The sequence below is a fragment of the Panthera uncia genome, chromosome B4 (assembly GCF_023721935.1).
Source record: "Panthera uncia isolate 11264 chromosome B4, Puncia_PCG_1.0, whole genome shotgun sequence".
NCBI lineage: Eukaryota > Metazoa > Chordata > Mammalia > Carnivora > Felidae > Panthera > Panthera uncia.
This window is the reverse complement of record NC_064809.1, coordinates 13,365,270-13,372,282: the sequence shown is the minus strand read 5'-3', so window position 1 is coordinate 13,372,282 and position 7,013 is coordinate 13,365,270.

The following is a 7,013-nucleotide window of genomic DNA, read 5'->3' as shown; positions in this document are numbered from 1 at the left end:
TGGTGGTTAGTAACTTAAAATTGAGAATAAAAAAACTTTAGTGTAATACATGGCCAAAAGAGTTCCTGTTTCTGAATTTCGGCAGCTTGATCATTATGTGTAAATGACTCTACCTTATTATGAATTATATTTTTAAAAAGCCCAAATTTAGGTGTTTACTTTTTGTAACCTTTATATTTGTTTTTCTTTAGTGCATTTTGGGAAACTTATCATTTGAAAACACAAACTTATCATTTGAAAGCAGTTTGATGTCTGAATTCAAAATCAGGGCATATTTTTCAGTGTCATTTTTTCAGGATATAAATCTAGGTAATAAGAACATGGCCCAGCAGTTCATTCAAATCCATGATGTTTGGTCTGGCTTTTCAAAGAGCATTTACTCTATGTTAGTGCCACTGAAACTTTCCAACTGTGCACAGACGTCACCCGGGGGTGGGGGGGGTTTTTGTTAAAGTGTGGCCTGGGTTGCAGGAGGCCTGGGCGGGGGGGGGGGGGGGGAGCTGAGACTGCTTCTCTTTCTTTTAAAAAAAAATTTTTTTTTTTTTAACATTTATTCATTTTAGAGAGAGCACAAGTAGGGGAAGGGCAGAGAGAGAGGAAGACAGAATCCAAAGTAGGCTCCAGGCTGTGAGCTGTCAGCATAGAGCCCAACGTGGGGCTTGAACTCAGCAACTGCAAGACCATGACCTGAGCCGAAGTCGGATGTTTAACTGACTGAGCCACCCAGGTGCCCCTAGACTTTGCTTTTCTAACAAGCTCCTAAGTGATGCCTGTGCTGCTCTGTCACACTTTAAGTGGACCCTGCCGTTGATTTATTGTCTTCAACCGCCAATCTCAATCAGTTGGGTTTTTGACAGAGCTGAATATAACAACAACAACAACAACAACAACAACAACAACAACAACAAAACAAATGACAATAAATGCACAAGAGTTGATTCTCTTATGTGGAAGTCCAGAGATAGCTGGTCTAAGTAAACACGGCAGTGCCACGAACTTATTAGGGATTTAGTTCTTACCTTTTTGCTTTACATCAGAGGGGCATGTTCCATTCTTAACCCATGGTCCGAGCTGGCTCTGGAGCTCCTTTTTCCAGAAGGGAGAAGGCTGCAAAGAACTGCCTTTAAGCTGAGCCAGACTTTTGAGGGCAGCCTTCAGCCCTTCCCTTCCTCTCACCCCTTCCCCACCCGAAGGTCCACTTCCATTCAGCACTTTGCTTATAGGTGATTGATCAGAACTTAAGCACTTGCCAAACCTAGCTGCAAGGGAGTTTGGGAAATAACATCCTTTGGTTGGGTTCATGGCTGCCCAAGTAAAATCAGGATTCTTTTTTCACTGAGGAAGAAGAAATAGTTTGTGGCCACAAGCCATCTCTGCCACACAGCATAAATATTTTGTTCCCATGAATCTTGGTTGTAATTCCTGGTTATTAGACCCTGAATAACTCTTCCTCCTTACTATTTGCTTCTTTTGTAAATGTAGGCAATTATGTCTTTCTTTCTCTTTCTGGTTTGACAAGAAGCAACTACTGTTTTTCTATTGTATTTTCACTTTATTTTTTTAAAACATTTTTTGTTGAAGTTTATTTATTTATTTTGAAAGAGACAGCGCATGAGCAGGGGAGGGGCAGAGAGGGAAAGAGAGTCCCAAGCAGGTTCCGCGTTGTAAGTGCAGAGCCTGATGGGGGGCTCAAACCCATGACACTTTGAGATCATGACCTGAACTGAAACCAAGAGTCATATGCTCAACTGACTGAGCCACCCTGGTGCCCCTATTTTCATTTTAAATTGCTTCCTCTCTCATTGTGTGTGTATACATGTGCAATTTTTGTTGTTTTTAGCTATAATCGATAAACACACAAGACTTTTTTCTTTTGTTTTTGAGAGAGAGAGGGTGCGAGTGAGGGGCAGAGAGAGAGAGAGGGAGGGAGACAGAAGCGGGGCTCACTTAGATTGGGGCATGAGTTCTTCCATGTGGGACTCGAACTCAGGAAGCATGAGATCACAACCTGAGCTGAAGTCAGATGCTTAAAGACTGAGCCACCCAGGCGTGCCCCCCCCCCCCCAAATCTACAAATCGGGCATTCTGACAAAAGTGACAAAACTCTGGACTAAAAATGTTCATTTAAACAGCAGCAGTCTGGGGCAGACATTATTCCTGATCTATTCTGGATTTCAAAATGTCCAAGCAGATGACCCTTTAATTTGATGGCTAAATACACATGGGAGATGAGATCTAACATTTATAAGGTGTAGTTTCTTGAGTACGGATATTTGTCATCCACATTCCACTAAAGAGTGTTAAATTTAGAACAAATTAGATTGGTGTATAGGATAAGAAAATATTTGATTATCAGATCCTTAAAAAACAGCAGAGCCTGCTGTGATCCAGAAGCTCCATCTATGGGTTTGAGCAGCTCTTTGGAAGTGTCTTTTCTAAGCAGACGGCTCAGTTTGTTATCTTCCAGACTCATCCAGAAGTGACTGTCAAGTGCCTATCCTTTCACAGGGTATTTGAAATAAAACAGTTCCACCAAACATGAAACAGAACAGGGGGATTAGCAGCATATACTGCGTTTTGGGGTTGTTTTCGGTATGCTTTTCACTGATAAAAATTTTCAGAATTTGGCATTGTGCAGGCACGCTTGGTGCTGAATTTCTAAAGCTCACCAGGATTTGAATGAAAGCTGTAATGTGTGAGACAGAAAAATTAAAAATTAAACTGTGAGAATTGACAGAGGTAAGGTTGTTACTTGCCACTGAGGTGGATCAGTTTTAGGGCAGTGTTTTTTGTTTTTTTTGTTTTTTTAAAATTTTTAAATGTTATTTAAATCCGAGTTAGTTAATTTATAGTGTCATAATGATTTCAGGAGTAGAACCCAGTGATGCATCACCTACCTATAAAACCCAGTGCTCATCCCAACAACATGCCCTCCTCTTAATCCCCGTCACCCACTTAGCCCATGCCCACCCGCCTCCCCTCCAGCAACCCTCAGTTTGTTCTCCGGATTTAAGAGTCTTTAATGGTTTGCCTCCCTCTCTCCTTATCTTACGTTTCCTTCTTCAGGGCACTATTTTTTTTTTTTTTTTTTAAAGCTTCTCAGGTAAGATTTCCCTGTGAGGCTGTCATAGGTACTTTACAGATAATTCTGGCAGTTCCCTCCCAGCCGGGGTGGTGTGGGACACTCACCCTGTGCAGAGGGGCTCTTCCTAAAGTTGACCTTGCAAGCTACCATACCTGGGAACATATAGCTGCTTATTAAGACACTGTGCATTAGTTGGTTATACGTGTGAGACATAGATTGATCTGCATTTAGAACAAAAGAAGGAAAAAAAAAGAACACATAAAGACGTATCAATACAGGTCCTCAATCCATTACCGAAATACTTGGAGCTAGGTGTTCTTGGAATCCACCATTTGTCAGATTTTGGAAAGACAGGATGGGGCATATGCTAATTATTTCATAATCACCTAGGGGCTTGGGGCAGCACCCACAAAACCCTCTCATAGACCCAGGTCGGGCTTTGTCATCTGAAGGAGATGAATCAGGTGCTGCTCGTCAAATGAGGTACGAAAAAGTACCTTTTATTTTCACAGCCTTTTGGATTTCTGGATCTTGGATGAGAGATTGTGGCACAGTAATTCTGTGGTGACTCCAATCTAGGTGTTATCAATCATTAATTAAGACTTTGGGTCTTCTCTGATAAAACCTCTACCTCCCATAGACTAGTCTCTCTTGGACAGAACTTCTTTCTCCTAGGAAGGAGTTGAAAAGCACCTGAGAGCCTCACAAAATTAGGACTCCAGGTGCTTTGCTTCCTTTTTCTTTTTCTTTTTTTGTAGCGATAGAGACAGCACAAGCTGGGGAGGGGCAGAGAGAGGGAGACACAGAATCAGAAGCAGGCTCCAGGATCTGAGCTGTCAGCACAGAGCCCGATGCGGGGCTCGAACTCACAGACCGCAAGATCATGACTGACTGAGCCACCCAGGTGCCCCAAGCCTTGCTTCCTTCTTTTGGCCACACGCCTTTCTGGACCATGGCACAGGGTCAGCATTAAATAGCCATCGAGGAAATTCGCTCACCGTGTTGTCCTTCCAAACAGGTGGGTCAGCTGTGGTTTCTCCTCCTCAGGTTGCGATAGCCAGGAAGCCGAAAGAAGCCGCTCCTCCTTTCTGCAGCCCCCACCCTCAAGACCTCTCTCTCCTGAGACGGCAAGTCTGTTCACACTTTGCACGCCACTGGCCGCGATCCTCTGTGGCGGCAGTGTTTACAACTGGGTGCAGAGACGTTGTTTACAGGGCTCTTGCCTTTTTCCTTCTGAATTTTTTAAAACCTATTTTGGAAAGAACAGATCAAGTGTTGGCGCCTTAGTGACGGAGCAGCTATAAATACATTGCGAGGGATCCGGGGCTGTGTGGTTTCTAGCAGGTGGTAAGCTTGCTCACCTGCCGGATATTAGCTAAGAATGTCTATCCCAGGAATTCAGCTGTTCCTAAGTCTTTTCTGAGTCTTTGACTCAGTCTCAGTTGTTTCTGAGTCTTCCACTGCCAGCCATATATTTCCTTCTCCTGTATCTCTATTCTTCCTCAATCCTAAATTCATAAATTCCTTGTTTCTTTCAGAAAGGACTCTGGAGTTGTCTCCTTTCCAGGTTATAGGTATAAATATTTGCCTCCCCAATATCTATGTATTTGACCTCGGCCTGTAAGTGCTCAAAAGCCTGGTTCAGACCCAAACTTTGCAAATGAGTTTTGCAGTCTCCTTTGCTTTCTCTAATACAATTTGTTGGTGGTTCCTAAAAATTTCATTCTACTGAGAAATCTTTATTTTTATTTTTTAGAGAGAGAGAGTGAGAGAGCGAGTGTACAAGTGGGGGAGGCACTTGTGAGGGACAGAGAATCTCAAGCAGGCTTCATGCCCAGCACGGAGTCTGACATGGGGCTCAATCCCACAACTGTGAGATCATGACCTGAGCTGAAGTCAAGAGTAGGAAGCTTAACTGACTGAGCCACCCAGGTGCCCCTGGAAATTCTTATTACTGTAATAGTATCTTGACTATAAAAACATAGAAGTAGAAATAGTAAGAAGGAAAGAGCACCAGATTGGAATTTGATTCCTGGATTCGCCTAGGGCTAGTTGTACTGAGAAGAGTAATTCACCTTGTCTGACCCTCGTGGTTTTTGTTTTGTTTTGTTTTTTGTGTGTGTGTTTTTTTTTTAATCTTAGGTTGTAGCTAATAATGTCTATCTACCTAAGTGGGCTACTGTGAGGATTAAATGGAAAAATATAAGTAAAATATGTAACAGAGTGCCCAGTTCAGGGTAGATATCCCAGTAGATATTAGTTGAGTCTGAATGGCACTTTTCTTCTAAAGATTTCATGTCACAGAGTTCTAAATGGAGGCACCATGTGCACTGGGCCATTTTACTGATGAGGAAGTAAAAGCAAAGGGGACACTTAATGACTTGCTCACCATGGCCAGGAAACGAATTCGGGTCACTTGACTTCTGGATTGGATGTAACTTCTAGGCTGAGAAATGCAGGGTGAGAGAATTTGATGATTTAGAAACTAGGACTTTAAAGTGATCTTTGAGAAGCAGGCACATTCACATGACACACTTCTGGGTTTGAAGATGTTGCAAGGAATCGTCAAATAGAAATGACCGGAAGTGATTGGACTTCAATCAGTCATGGCCATAATGTGTTCTGGAATGGCACCTGCGATCAGTAGTGAGCTATCTCTTCTGTGTGGGGTGACTCGATGTTTCTGAAGCATCCTGTAATTCTGTACACCTCCATGATGCTATTGCTTCATGTGAAATGCAGAAGAATTTAGGCCAACTGTCTTGTCAGACAACAAAAAGCCAGATGAATACGTTCCTGGATCTTTTTATTATGGCCGCATGGACCAGTTGTCTGGAAACGCCTGAGAAATTTACTCGTCAGCATGTCTCTGGAATGCCTATTAACACTCTTGAAACCCAGCCATCTCATATGAAGCACCTTTGAGTTGTGCTTTCTTTGAACTAGTTTGACTATTAGTAATTGTCCTGTCTTCCCTTTTCTATTAGACAAAAAAATAATATACTATAATGTGATATTTTATTGTTCCGTTTTGAAGAGTTGCTTCTCACTTGTTTCAACTGTTCAAAAATGTAGGGTTGATTTCCTGTTTTCTTAGTAGTATCAATTATTTTCATCTAACCTATGCTTATTGGAACAGACTCTATATTACCCTCTTCTGGAGGTAGGGGGAAATAGGTAATATAGTGCTTGGGAAAATCAGTGAGTATCTATGAATGTGCTTTGGTTAAAAAGCCTACCTGTGCCTTAATTTTCAGCCTAAAACTTCATGAGTCAATACTATAGTTAACAGACAAGGACACTTAAGTGCTTTTACTAATCAGTGCAGTTAACATGAATCAAATTTTTACCCCAGCTGTAAGAATGATGATGAATTGAAAATTTAATATTTTTAAAGTGACCATCATGTGTGGCTTAAGTGGAAGGATGACTGTGGCAGTGACGCTTATAGACTTTTCACTCCTAAGAACTTGAGTCTTTGATGACAGTGTCCCTTCTTAGGAAATGGAAGCAAGCAGGAAGGACTCCTAGGATACCCTTTCTCTTAGCTTCACTAGCCCCATTGAACAAAATCAAAAGCCTCACAAAAATAACCACACGGAAGCTTACTTTCTGTTTGTGCACAGAGATCCTACCTTGTATTTCCAGCAATTCCCCAGTGTTTTGGGGGTCAGTTTTGCAAGAGAAATGTCCAAGGCTCTGAATCCTCATCCTGGGCCAAGCTCTCTGCTTCTGTTGTATTTAATGTTCCCCCCAGGATGTTGGCAGGGTGGTGGTGGTTTGGATATGTCTGACCCAACCCTATCTTGCTTTGAGAAGCTTACATTCTTTCAGGGATGCTCCCCCCCCCCCACTTCCCTCTTCTAATTAGGGAATAATGACATGTATGCAGAAACTGCCATCCCCAACAAGTGTATCAAGAGAGAAT